The sequence below is a fragment of the Sceloporus undulatus genome, chromosome 4, assembly GCF_019175285.1.
Source record: "Sceloporus undulatus isolate JIND9_A2432 ecotype Alabama chromosome 4, SceUnd_v1.1, whole genome shotgun sequence".
Taxonomy (NCBI): Eukaryota; Metazoa; Chordata; class Lepidosauria; order Squamata; family Phrynosomatidae; genus Sceloporus; species Sceloporus undulatus.
The window spans coordinates 63,067,018-63,080,865 of NC_056525.1; the positions used below are offsets into that span (position 1 = coordinate 63,067,018).

General features: G+C 38.9%; 1 long non-coding RNA gene across 1 annotated transcript in view; it reads right to left on the reverse strand.

Moving 5' to 3' along the window:
• Positions 1-433: 433 nt before the first annotated feature.
• The window catches only part of LOC121930100, a 59,425-nt gene continuing 46,010 nt past the window's right edge, over positions 434-13,848 (reverse strand). Inside the window, exon 3 of the long non-coding RNA XR_006103818.1 lies at positions 434-1,347. This is a non-coding gene — a long non-coding RNA (uncharacterized LOC121930100). The remainder of the gene's footprint in view (positions 1,348-13,848) is intronic.

Sequence of the window (13,848 nt, forward strand, 5' to 3'; positions counted from 1 at the left end):
ATCTACTCACATTCAAGCTAAAATTTGTCAACAAATGTGGAAAACAAAACAGTGGCCCACAGATTGGAAATTCTCAACATAGGAATTAATCAGATGGGATCTTAAGTGCCTAAATCTCATGCAAAAATGGGATTTAAATCCAGGAAAAAATCCTGCAAAAGCAGGATTGTTTTCACACTCTTGAGGGGCACTGAGCATTAATATGAAAATATACCACACAGAAAGTGGACAAAATCGGCCATTTTTTACTTTCGGGATGCACAAGACAAATTGGTGCCTACCTCATTCCATATTCAGAAACTGACTGGACTGATTTCAGCATTGGTGACAGTAGTGCACCTTTCACCATATTTGAGAATGGGAGGGAAACACATTGTGCCACACACTATGCATTCCTTGACCCGCAGCATCATCTGAGATGATCTTCTCATTCAGCTTAATGGACCAGCTCTGAATTCAAGCTTCTGTTTTTTTTAATTATTATTATTATTATTCAAATGTTAATGGTGTATTTTATGCATTTTGTACTGGTGCATCTTACATATTTTATGTAATGTACGTCTGGTAATCAGAAGAAGACCAAGACTTGGAAGAGCAGCTATCAAAGAACTTGATAAGATCCTGAAGTGCAAAGATACATCATTGAATACCACAATCAGGATCATCCCTGTCATGGTAATTCTGATTACTATATATATGTGTGAAACCTGGACAGTGAAGAAAGCTGACAGAAAGAAAATCAAGTCATATGAAATGTGGTGCTGGAGGAGAGTTCTGTAGATGATATAGGTTACTGAAAAGCAAACAAACATTTCCAAGAACAAGCCTGAATTATCCCAAGAAGCTGAAATGACTAAACTGAGACTATTGCACTTTGGACATATCATGATTTCCCAACTCATTGGGAAAGATGATAATGCTCAGTAGAGCTGAAAGCAGTAGGAAAAGTGGAAGACTGCCATGGTGGACAGACTCAATCAAAGAAGCCATCTCTCTTAGTTTCTAAGACACAAACAAGGCTATTAATAACAGGGTCTCCTGTAGGTCTCTACACAGATCACAATAAGTCAAGCCAACTTGATGTCACATAAGAAGGCCTCTACTACAGACAAAGCTAGGTCTTTACAGCACTGAATTGCCAATATAACTCCTCCGGTGATTTGTTCCTTTTAAATATAGAATCTTAATCTTGCCTGCTTTCCTACTCAGCAACACATTGGAAAGGATCCTTCCTTTGATGTAGTCATCACAGAAATAACAGATTCCATGTTCTGTTATCTTCATCTGTTCTAGACCCTTGGGGTATTTCTCAGTGGGAATATTTGTGATTGATGTGCATTCCAGTGCCTGAAAGAGTAAAAACAGGAGCCAAGTTAACTACATGTAAATGTGTGCAACAGCAGCATGAAGGCCCTTTTAAAACTGGAAGGACTGCCTTGGGAGGGGTGATAAGGATCACAGAAGTGTTGGAAGAGGGGGCATTTTCTCTGTAACCATTTTTCAAATCTAAATCCCCCCTCCAGCTATTTTCCTCCCTGTTGAGTGATCACAATCAGATTACATTAGAATGTAAATGCATATATATGACTTTTTCACAAGAATCTTGCCCTCAAAGAGGCTCACAATACATAATATACAGAAACAACAGTTGAGTAAAAAATAAAAAATAAAATCAACATATACATTTAAAATGCTGTGGGGTGAGAAGCTGCTGTAACTAATACATGAGTATGTGTCTTCAAGTCACCTGACAACTTATGGTGACCTTATGAATTTCATAGAGTTTTCGTAGGCAAGGAATTACTCAGAGGTGGTTTTGTCACTTCCTTCCTCTGAAGTACAGCCTACAGCACCTGTTGGTGGTCTTCCATCTGAGTACTAACCAGTGCTGACCTTGCTTAGATTCCAAGATCAGATGGAATCTAGTGTCTTTAGGGTATTTAGGCACTCTTCTGTAGCTGATACATAACTGGAAAGAGCAGGTGAGAGAAGGGTTAAGGCACCCCTTCCCTTCCAGTACTCCACTTCCAAATGCCATCTTCTACTGCTTAAAATCTTTTCCGGCTACTTTTACACATGTTTATTATGCATAGTTTGGTCATTATTCCACAGTAACCCTTTCATTTGGAGAAACCCTGTGATTCAAGTTGAAAAGTGTTTCAAGCATAATGATGGTATGGAATAGCTAAATAATTTCTCTCAAGTAAGCTTCATGGGTGAGAACTTTCACTGGGAGCGTTTCCTAAAGAAACTGCAAGAGGTGGCAGCGTTCAGAGAAATATCCCTGTCAGTCTGTTTTAATATACTATAAAAATAAAGAAGTAGTCATGTGGCACCATGCTAACCAGCATATTTCAGTAGAAGTTGCCATGGACTCCAATTGACTTCTTCAAATGCATCTGAAGCATTAGGATCAACATGCACACAGAAGAAGCTTCATGCATCTGAACAAGAGTCCACAAAGCTCACAAAAGGAAGAAAGAAAACTAAGCCCAGCTGCTTCACTGTTGTCCATAGTATCCAACAGGATTGTTCTCTGTTTCACAGGAAATACATCCACAATTAGTGATGGCAGGAGGCTGGAAAATTGATAGGGAGAGATGTCAATCTTGTTTCCTCATCTTGTAAGGAAGATACATATTGAAGACAAAACATGTGTGGAACATCTATGGCCACAAGAGAGAGCCAGATAGTAACTGGAAAAATTAACTGAGGGCACACAGCGTCTTGATTGATTCTTAACTGTGCCACTGCTATTAGAGCCAAACTGAATGGTTGTTGAGACATTTGTATCTGACAGATTTAGTAGATTTGCATTAGTGACAATCTGGACATGAAGGTCTTAATTATATGAATTTCAGCTGCAAAATGTGAATGACTAATAATTTTTAAAAGCCGGTCAGAACAAAACAATCAGTAATTTTGCATTTGCTTATTTAAAGACATAATCTACTTGAAGTTCTCCTACATTAGCCCTATTGAAATGAATTCTTGCACAGGAGAATGTTGATCCTGGTGACAAAAGGCAAGTTCAATTCCAATTGTCTGATTGATTGCACTGTTGTGGGGTTTTCTGCTCACCATATAATACCAATTTTTTTTTAGGAATGCTTCCCATGTGTTTAATTTGATGCTCTAGTGTTGTTTTGCCATTCCAACCCCTTGATTAAGCCTCTGTTTCAAGCTAACATGATTTGGTGGCATAGTTGATTAAATCTTAATTTATACTATTACAGGGAAATAGGTCTGTTGCTAGTCAGAGTAGACAATACAATAGCAGTTGGAGCCACCTCCAGGTTTGCATGATCAATTGGCATGTTCTTCTCCATCAAGGATGACAGACAGCCTTAGTTTCAATCTTCCCTCCTTCCTTCTAACACCAATAAACATATGAGGCGGAAGAGAAAGGAAGAAGATAAGGTGTCCATGAAATGGAAATGATATCACAACCGGAGAGGAAGAAGGTGTGAGGAGACAGTTTTCAGTAGGTGCCCAGCCACCACCATGACCCTCACCACCACTTTATTTATTTAGAAAATAAAGTATATGCTTTCAAGTCGCCTGTTGACTTATGATTATTCCATGAATTTCATAGGGTTTTCATAAGCAAGGAAGAAGAGGTGTTTTTTCTTGGCCTTCCACTGAACACACACTATAGTAGTGCCTATCTGATATGGGGGACCAACAAGTATTTTTTCCCAATATTCCAGAGACAAGCACTGTATTTGTGCTCATTGGCTACAATGGTTTCTTTATCTCCAGGAAACTCACCAGAGATTGGCCCCCAATTGCTCAAGAACTAATGGACCACCACTTTGAGCAGCACTGGCCTGCAGCACCTGGTATCCCCTGGCAGTTTGCCTTTCAGCTGCTTTCAAGGATGCTTATAAGATATTAAAACCAATAGAGATTCAAATATGTACCACAACATCAGTAAACTGTATATAAAAGTGTGTATATGTATGTGTTTATGTGTGTATAATACAATTAAGCAGTCTCTACTAAATTAAAACTGTCCCAAAGATCAATTAAAAAACCAAGATAAGAACCAACAAGATTCTGTAGTTCTCCAGGGGTCCACCTGGCCCGCTTCTCTCTCCTCCCCCTCTCAGACAACGTTAGGAACCATCCCTACTTCTTAATATTTTGACTCTAGGGATGGAATGATCCTGACCTGACAATGCTAAATCTCTCTGGTGCCACCTAGTCTGGGGCCAGTGGGTTGTATCCAGTAGTGTTGATTGACCAATGGAATAACATTTGTCAGTGGAACAGATTCATTTCCCCCTCTGCATTCTTCTCCCATGCCCCCTCAAACCTGTTATGGAGCATTGGGGGTTCTCTGAAACAAATATGTAGGGGTCCTAAGGGTTGAAGGAGGGGAAGAAGGACATGGAGCATGCCATTGTAGTAGCAGAATTCCACTCAAATGACACTGCATCTCATCCAGAGATCTGATTCAGTATATCGGCATCGCTTTTTCATATGAAAAACACTGTTGGAGGTAGATTTTATTATCTCAGTGTGCAGGTTTTAAGCTTCAGAAACCAAATGTCTGTGCACTCTCAACAGCAGGAATTGCCTGCACAAACTAATTTGGACTGAATAAGCTGTGGCGAGTATCAATTATATGTAGGTGAAAAAAGAAGCAATTTCCTTACCCCAGGATTTGTCCAAGATATTTTGCGTGCCTGAGGCAAAACAGCAAATGGTGTACTCTTCACCCTTAGTCATAATGCAGAGTACCCAAAGTCTCCCAAATTATATTGTCTTAAGAGAGAAAATCTATACCAGGCATTAAAAATGCAATAATAATTTGTTGTTATTATGTGCCTCCAAGTAATATTTTATTTACTTATGGTGACCCTATATAGGGTCTCTTGGCAAGTTTCTTCAGAAAGGGGTTTGCCATTGCCATCCTCTGAGACTGAGTGAGTGTGACTTGCCCAAGGTCACCTAGTGGGTTTTTGTGTTTGAGCAAGGAATCAGATCCTGATCTCCAGAACTGATTAGCCACTACACCACACTGACTCTTCAGTATTATTATTTTATCATTTTTTCCCTTATCTCCTGCCTTTCTCCCAACAAAGGGACTCAAGGCAGAGAATAGCAGATTTAAAACAAGACAATTTAAAAACAACACAACATTAAAATGTATAAATACAAAATAAAAAACAAACAAATCTTTTTTAAAAAATTGAAACAGTTATGAGTTAAAATTAGGACAACATTCCCAGCCCTTATCAATTAGCAAAGGCCTCCTGGCACAAGAATGTCTTTCTCTGCCACTGGAAGGACAACAGTGATGGGGCCATCCTGCCTCTCTAAGAGGGAGTTTCAAAGTTTGGGAGCAGCCACTGAGAAGTCCCTCTCTCTTGTTCCCACCAGATGTGCCTGAGAGGGTGGTAGGACAGAGAGAAGGGTTTCTCCGGGTGTTCTCAGTACTCTGGTGGGCTCGTACAGGGAGATACGGTCCTTCAAGTAGCCTGGACCCAAGCCGTATAGGCTAATACAGTAATAAGAACCACTCATTAATAATAATAGTTTTCTATCTTTTCATTATAGAAACAAGATGCTTCTTGACATGGCTATCTAAGAGTGCATTTACACTGTAGAAATAATGCTGTTTGACACACTTTAACTGCCACGGCTCCACCCTACAGAACCCTGGGATTTGTTGTTTTGTGAGGCACCAGCACTCTTGGCAGAGAAGGTTAAAGACCATGTAAAACTACAAATCCTAGGATTCCATAGGATGGCACTACAGCATGTAAAGTGGTGTCAAACTGTATTATTTCTGTAGTGTAGATGCAACATCGCTCTGCCTTTTGATAGAACTGGCTCAGAATTCTTTTTTAATTCAAGGAATATCATGCCAGCAGGAGTGTTCCAGATACGCATTCCTTCATGGAGACAAAGATTTTTTCCCCCTGTAGCACACATTTTAAGTCAACAACTGCCACAACACATTTCCCTGGCAAAAGCTGCACTGTTTAGAAAGGTCTCCTTGCCTTTCAATGACTCTGGCTGAATGGACAGGTACATAAACTGTGTGAAGAATTTTTCTCAGAGTCTTCAGTGTTATATTGATGAAACTATTAATCTTATAATATCAGAGCATGGAAAGTTGCTTTTTAAAAGGAAATAATTGTGTTACTTATTACTACAGTGGGACCTCAGTATCTGCAAACATGCCATTTGAGCATCCGCGGATGGCAAGCTCATGTTGTCCCCAGTGGTGGCATGTGCACATGGCCCTGTTGCCATTAGAGAAAACAGACTTCATCCGAAGTCCTGTTGTCTCTTATGGCAGTGCAGTCATGTGCATGTGCCACCATTGGGGATAACGTGGGCTTGAGCATGCATGGATTTTGGTATTGGAGGTGTCAAGAATGGATCCCCCATGGATACCAAGATCCACTGTATATAATCAGCCAACAGCTCACTAACTGCCCCTGTACTCTCTGGATTAACTTTCTGGATTACTCATTGCTAACACTTTAGTGTTACTATTACAGGAAAATGCTCTCTGGTTCCTCCCACCTCTGATCATCATATTCTGGGTGGACTACCTTCTTGAATCCCACCCCAATTCCTCAAGCAAAGCATAGTAGATCATGTGGTTGCCATTTCCACTGCTTTAAATGGTTGTTCAGATGCAGTCACTCAGTCTTTCACTCACTCTCCATCTCCCTGTATCCCAAACAACAGTTCAAAATCCCATGCCTGAACTAGTGTCAAGTGTGCAGAGAAATGTTCTTTCTCTAAAGTGAGTTACAGCTCACACCAGCCCAGACGGTCCAAGTGTACATCCTGTACTGTTGTTTGTAGCAGCTAGCCTGGCAAGGCCACTCTCTTCCCCAACTCCCTAAGTCTTTATACTGATTTTCTCTTTATGGTGGTGGTGGCAGCAGTAACATTAGCAGTAGCAGCCATCTTTTTTCATTAGTGAAGAATGGAAGTTGACAGAAAAGACAGGTTAACTTTCAGACAAAAAAATCCAACAAACTTGGCGTTTTAGAGCAGCTCATGTTTTTAGTATTAATTATTCTCCCAGAGGAGAGGAACTGTCTCCTCTTTTCCTCCCCAGCTGCACAGTACCCTATAAAGAAGGAATGTTTTCTGCAACTCACACAACCATTTCTACCCCCCCTTCCCATTTCTCAAACTGAATCAGGCCACATCCGGTAATGAGCAACAGACAGAAACCCTATTCCATGATATTGAAAAATAGTGGTTACAGCTCTGGATGTTACAAGCAAAAAAGTAACTCTATTCCAGCTTCTTACTGTAAAAAAATAAAAATAAACCCTTATTACCAGCATTACTAATGATGAAATGACACATTATGTCCAAGCTTTGTGTACCAATGCACTTAAATAAAATGTATCCACGTGTAGTCAATTGCCTTGTAAAATGCTAAATAACTCTCTAGCAGTTTTTTAAAAGTACAATCATTCTTCTCATTTATTCAGAAATGAACTAGAAAAATGTTTATAGCATGGCGGTAAACTCAATACTAATAGCTATCCAAAACCAATAATGGATGTTTTTTTGTAGCAATGAATGTGCTGTACCACTGAGTCATGGCATCTTCTCTGTCAGAAAAGGCCAGACATGAGCAGTTCAGGTAGAATAGATTCCACAGTCTCCTTTGTGTTATATTTTGTTGTGTTATAGCCTGGAAATGAAATGGATTTAATAGACATTGCTGCTACTTGAAGTACACAAGATATTCAATACTGTGAAGGTGCAAGATATTTTTATTGTGCCCAAAAGTCAATTAAATAAAAACAAATTGGCACTTGTTTGTTGCATTGGTATTCACCCCTCTTTGCTCTAACATGACATGCCTAAATAAGTTCTGGTGCAGAAAATGTCAAAGGTGTGTGTGTGTGTGTGTGTGTGTGTGTGAATATTTTTGCAAGGCATTGCAATTGTTGCAGTCTAAAAGATAATGCGGAAAAATGTGGTGCGAAGTGGAAAAGTCAAGGGAGCAGAGTATCTCTGCAAGCCACTGTAATTGTAGTCCAAAAGGTACTTTTTCCAAGCTCTGTAATTCAGTATGTTGAGTGTATGCTTTGCAAGCTGGAGGTGCCAACTTTCTCCAATATCTGTGCCTTAAAAGAAAAAAAAATGCTAGAGGGAGAGATCCCATCCATCCCGTTATTCAACAATAAATTGAAGTAATCCATATACAGTACAACAATAAATTTAATGGATCTACTGTAGTTGAGACGAACCAAGATGATGGGTCCAGCCAATAATTGGAGAACAACTGTCAATCTAGATGGGCTAGATGGACCAATAACTTCATTTCATACAGGTAGTTTAATATGATTCATGCCCTCCACTGCCTCTGCCATTTTGTGACCATGATTTTTTATATAAAGACAGTACAACTATGAGACTAAAGGGGCTTGCATCAGTTCTGTTTGTACTAGGAGCCAGTAATCCCTACTGACCTATATATAAAGATGTGGTAAATTGTGGCAGCTAGTCAGATGTGAAAAAGCTGATTAGCTAACTTGTAAGTTCTTGTAAGTTTAACTGTTCTTGTAAGTTTAAAAGTTTCACAGTAGATCAGTTTTATGAGTGACATAGGGATTGGTCATCTGGAGTCTATCTGATAATGTGGCAGAATGAAGCAAAGCAAAGTCACTCCATTTTAATGCTACGTCCTAGCATTCAGCAGGCTGTGCAATGACCTTCATGTGCTCAGGTGCACGTGACCACAGATTGAAAAATCTGAAAAAAGTTACTTTTTTGAAATACAGTTTCTAGAATATTCCCAGTGGCCATGCTGTCTCAGAAATCTGGGATACATAGTCAAAAAATAACACCTCCGGTCTTTGCTTCTGACTCTTACTCGCCAGAAGAAGTCTTGTGTGAAATATGCTGGGCTGCTTTTCACCGTAAGTGAGATTTTAAGAGCATTTGTCACATAGCAGAAAGGAGCAGACTTCTACTGGAGGGAACGAAAGAGAAAAAAAGAAAGAAAACCTTGTGTAGTTGAGTTACAATCCTTTGTATAAAGTTGCAGGGCTCTCTGGATCAGAATGGAGGACAGTTACTTTCCAGAGCAGTTGGTTCTTTTGTAATCAGTTTGACTCTTCTCACAGGTGCCTAGTGTACAATGTATTATTGGAAGAAAAAAGATAAAACCACCAAAGACCTAAGTTCATTCACTCAAATATTTTATCCTGCCTCTCCATCTGTTCAGTGTGTCCCATGGTCCCATTAAAATAAATTAAACAAGCACTGAAATAATAAAAGCAAGCACTGAAAACAATTTTAAGGCAGTACATTACAATAATTATATGTATATATATATATATAGAGAGAGAGAGAGAGAGAGAGAGAGAGAGAGAGCATTGTAAACCAAGGATAGGCTTATAGAAGATGACTATGATTTCTGCTCTCCAAAGACAGATGAATTACAACCCATGTTTCAGAGCTCCTCTTGGTAATCTTTGCACATTCTTGAGAAATGACTGAAGTTCTAGAAAACTTGAAACAGCTAAATGTTATATCTGTCTTCACAAAAGTGGAAGGGCAAACTGGTGAGGTATCTGGAAACCAAGTGCTATATGAAACAGTTGTTTAGTTGTTCAACATAGGTTTAGTAGAAAAAATTAAGGGGAGACATCAGTGGTGCCTGGTGTCCTCCATGCCAGCGGTGTGGTGCATCCACTCTGGGTTTTAGACTTAGCTTTAAGGGAGCTATCCAAGGTGCTTGTCCTACCCCCAAAGAGGTTGGGTACTTTGCATAGTTCCTTTAAAGTTCAGACTAAAACCTAGAGGAGATTCACCACCCCACTAACATAATGCAAAACATGAAAAAGACTTGATCTTTGTTCTAGTGGCTGGAACTAGGAGGAACGAAAGGACATTTTGGGGAAGTGGATCATGGATAAACCTCATCACCAACTTCCTAATAGCACATGTTTGAGCTTCCCTTCACTAGAGGTATCTAAAGAGAAGTTGGATGGCCACCTGTCAGAGACACCGTAGTTATACTCTCTGTTGCACATACTGTACTCTTCTGAGCAGGGAATAGGGCTAGATGACCTTCAAGGTACTAGAACAACGATGATTATGCTACTTACATAAAATGTCATATTTTAGTGCCCTACCGAAATTTAATTTTAAACCCCAAATACTTGTCCAAATTGGAAATTAATACCCTTCTCAAAGAGGTTCATTGTTTTACTTTAAAGGAAAGCTTATTCTGTAAGCCTGGGGCTACTGGCAAAAAGATCCTGCTCAACTCTTCTCATTGGATTTTCTTCTTCTTCAGTGAATGTCTTTATCTAATCAGCATAATGAGAGGAAAAGGAGAGAGAGAGAGACTAAGGGAGGTACCTTCTCTCATGTGTGAAATTTCCAAGTTATGAAGTTTTAAAGGTCAAAACCAGAACTTTGAACTACAGTGTTAGTGACACCGTATTGACCATATATGATCCCACTTCCCCATACCTTCCAGGAATTACATCCTGCCTACTTCATCATTAGCACTGCTAAGAACTATAGAATTGTTTGTTGCTAGTAACATTGCAAGAGTTTTTGTACAGATTCCACAACCACTTAGAAATGTGTTTGTAGTACCTGATGAGTTGATGCTCACTTGGATATTGCCCAGGTGCCAATTTTTTTTAAAATCTTTTGTAGTCTGTATTTAATATCTCACCCAAGCAGTATTATTTCTTAAAACATTATGCCATGTTGCAGCTCCTCTCTACTAGTTTGATCCTCAGGATCTCCTCTGATGCGTACAGCACCAGTTTACAATTCAACAGTTTACCAGTTGAATCAATTTACAAATTTAGTTTTATTAATGGGCAAAAAGTACTTGAATTATTTTGTTACTATTGGAGTCACACTTAACGTTAGAGCTACAATTTATAAGACATTATATGTCCCATTTTCCAAAAATAATCAAAATAAGTACTTCTAGATGCCTTTTTAAAAACCCACCTGAATCTTACCAGCTGTTGGCCTGTCTGCTCCCATTTACCTTGTTATTGTTTAAACACTAACAGCAGAGCATAAGCCAGAGAACTGGGTGATATCCTTCCTCCACCATTTGGTGAGCCCACACCTTCATAACTATAAAAATAACTTAAAAGATACAGTGCAAAGAAATGAAGTTTTTCCTCAGCAAGTTACAATATTTAATACGATGTAGTTAGACCTTCATTATAAGAAAAAGAAATGAGTAACAGGTAAATAATTATTTATAAGAAGTTATTTCCAAGCTGTGGCAGAAATATTCTGTTCATTTCTTCAGTCATATTAAAATATTTAAAAATATTTTAATGGACTTAAGGGGGTCATGGGATAGAAGTACATGGCACCCATTAAGTCTATTAAAATATTTTTCAAAGCGCCTCTGCATGTGTATTTATAGTACAGTGCAGATAAATGTTGATGGAGCTTGTAGGCCAGGAAAGTTGTATCTTGGATTTTATGCAGTATACGGACTCATTTCTGAATTTTGGAGAGATGCACAGTAGCAAAGGGAGACTTAGTACATTTGTGCAATGTGAAAAGATAAGCAAGGTGTGAAGTAGGGCCAGTGTTTCCTGTAACCTATGAAAGTGTGGCTGTGGATGACCTGCTGTTGTCTTAAAGTTGTAAGACCTAAGTTATCTTTTTCTGACTGTGCCAGAATTGGAACAAGTTAGCTCAGTCTTTCGTTCAGGACCAGAGTTTGCCTTTCCTGGGGTTTATTCCTTTCTTTTTTCCTCTTTCATATACATACAGATACATATATTCTCAGTTTAAACTAAAATCCTTCAGCTTCCTTTCCCCCATTTGAAAAGCCTTTTCAGACCTCTTACAGTTTTCATTTCATGCCTGCTTTCTCCCCTCCTCTCTGTCTCTCTCTCCTTTTTAAGGGGGCACTGAAATTTATACAATATTTAAGTAGCATAGCAGAGTCCTGGAAGATATTATTAATGTAAAAGGGACAGGCTGGAAATGCACTTGAACCTGGTTACAATTAGAGGGTGATTTTTCTAAAGGTCAATGAATTCAGATAATATCCACAGGGGGGAAAAGAAATTTAATACCTTTTTAGTGAATTAATTAATTATAATATTATATCGGCTTGGGGTTCTTTTCCAGAGTGATTAAGGGAGCGATCTGTCTTCGGAGAGGCTGGGGGAGTCAGCAAGTGAGCGAGAGACTGACAGAATGAGGGAGAAAGGGGGAGAGAGGTACTTTAATGCAAGAATAATGGAGCCTTTTCTTTCTTTTAAAAACTTACTGTATTTCAAGGCCACGCGCTCCCTGCCTTCCTGGGCCTGCTTCTCTCTGCTCTTTGGCTAGGCATTTCCATTCTGTGTGCACTAAAGCCCATAGAAAGCAGAGGCCATTATTCCTTTAGGATGTGGGTCAAAAGCAGAAATGTGGAAAAGACAGCAGTGTATGCATACATGTGAAACAGACCAAAGCACACAGTAAGGGGAAGTCTCTTATTGACTCTCTAGCTTTGCTGGCCAGTTGAACTCTTGGATATTTAAAGAGATTTTTATTGATTGATCATCTCCTTCTAAACTCAGCAATTGTTCAGATTTAGATAAATTTGCATATTTTCAAAACCTCAGTACAGTATAGGCAATGTTTAGTTACTGAAAGAAGTGTGAGGTAACTTGCAATTTATTAAACAAACGAGCAAACAAAAAAAGACAATTGATTGTTAGAATAAAAAATAATGACGATTTTCTTCTTCATTTTTTACAGTAAAATACAGTAAAACCTATTTATATAGGTTTGAAAATAAATAAGGATGTATTTATTCCTTAACTTCATGCAAATTAGCATTTGCTTCCAGCAATTAATGGCTGAGGCTGAAAATATACAAAGCAGGGTGACCAAATGCCCTCCTTTTCCAGGACATGCCCTACATTTCAGCCTTCTGCCCATGAGGAATTCCCAAATGTCTTCCATTTTGAGCATAACGAAGAAGCATGAATTTATATTTATATTAGTGCTTTTAGCTTTTATTTTGTAACATCCCACATTTTTCTTGAATGTCCTACATTTTATAGTGCCTTTGCAGTTATGACATCTGGTCACCCTGATACAAAGTAGCCCTTGCTTCTAAGGCTGCATCCATAATTTGCTGCGGCAACAAACTACCATTCCCAGAATTCCATAGCATTGAGCCATGGCAGCTAAAGTGAGGTCAACCCCAATTATTTTTGCATTGTGGATGCAGTCATTAAGTTTACATTTTGATTTAAGTGTTGTGTTTTGTTGTTGCTGATTGGAATTGTTTGTTCGATTTCTCTTTTTACTAATTTTATTATATGCTTTTATAAACTATTGTTCACTGCTGCAGGTACTTTTTACAAGATGGTGGGATATAAATCAGTTATTATTGTCAGTCAGTTCTGCCGGTAAATTGCTGGTGTATCAGATAGTCTCAAGTGACCCTTTGACATTTGCTTCTTCTTTAACCTTACTAGTGCATGCAATGCAACATCTCATGACCATTACAAATCTATTTTGTCAGCATATGCACCACTATGCTGATCCACATATCCGACTATATGAATCCAGCAGGGGAGTCTGTGTACACAGGCCCTTAAGAATTATAGCTCAATCATCTTTGCATGTTGGCCTTTCTTACCCATAGATTATGCATCCATGGATTCAACCATCCACAGCTTAAAAATATTTTTACAAATCCAAAAACAAAACAAAACAAAACACCCAACCCCACAAACCTTGATTTTGCCATTTTATACAAGGGACACTATTTTATTACACCAATGTATACAACAGGACTTGAGCATCCATGGATTTCGGTATCCATGGGTGGAGAGCTCCTGGAACCAA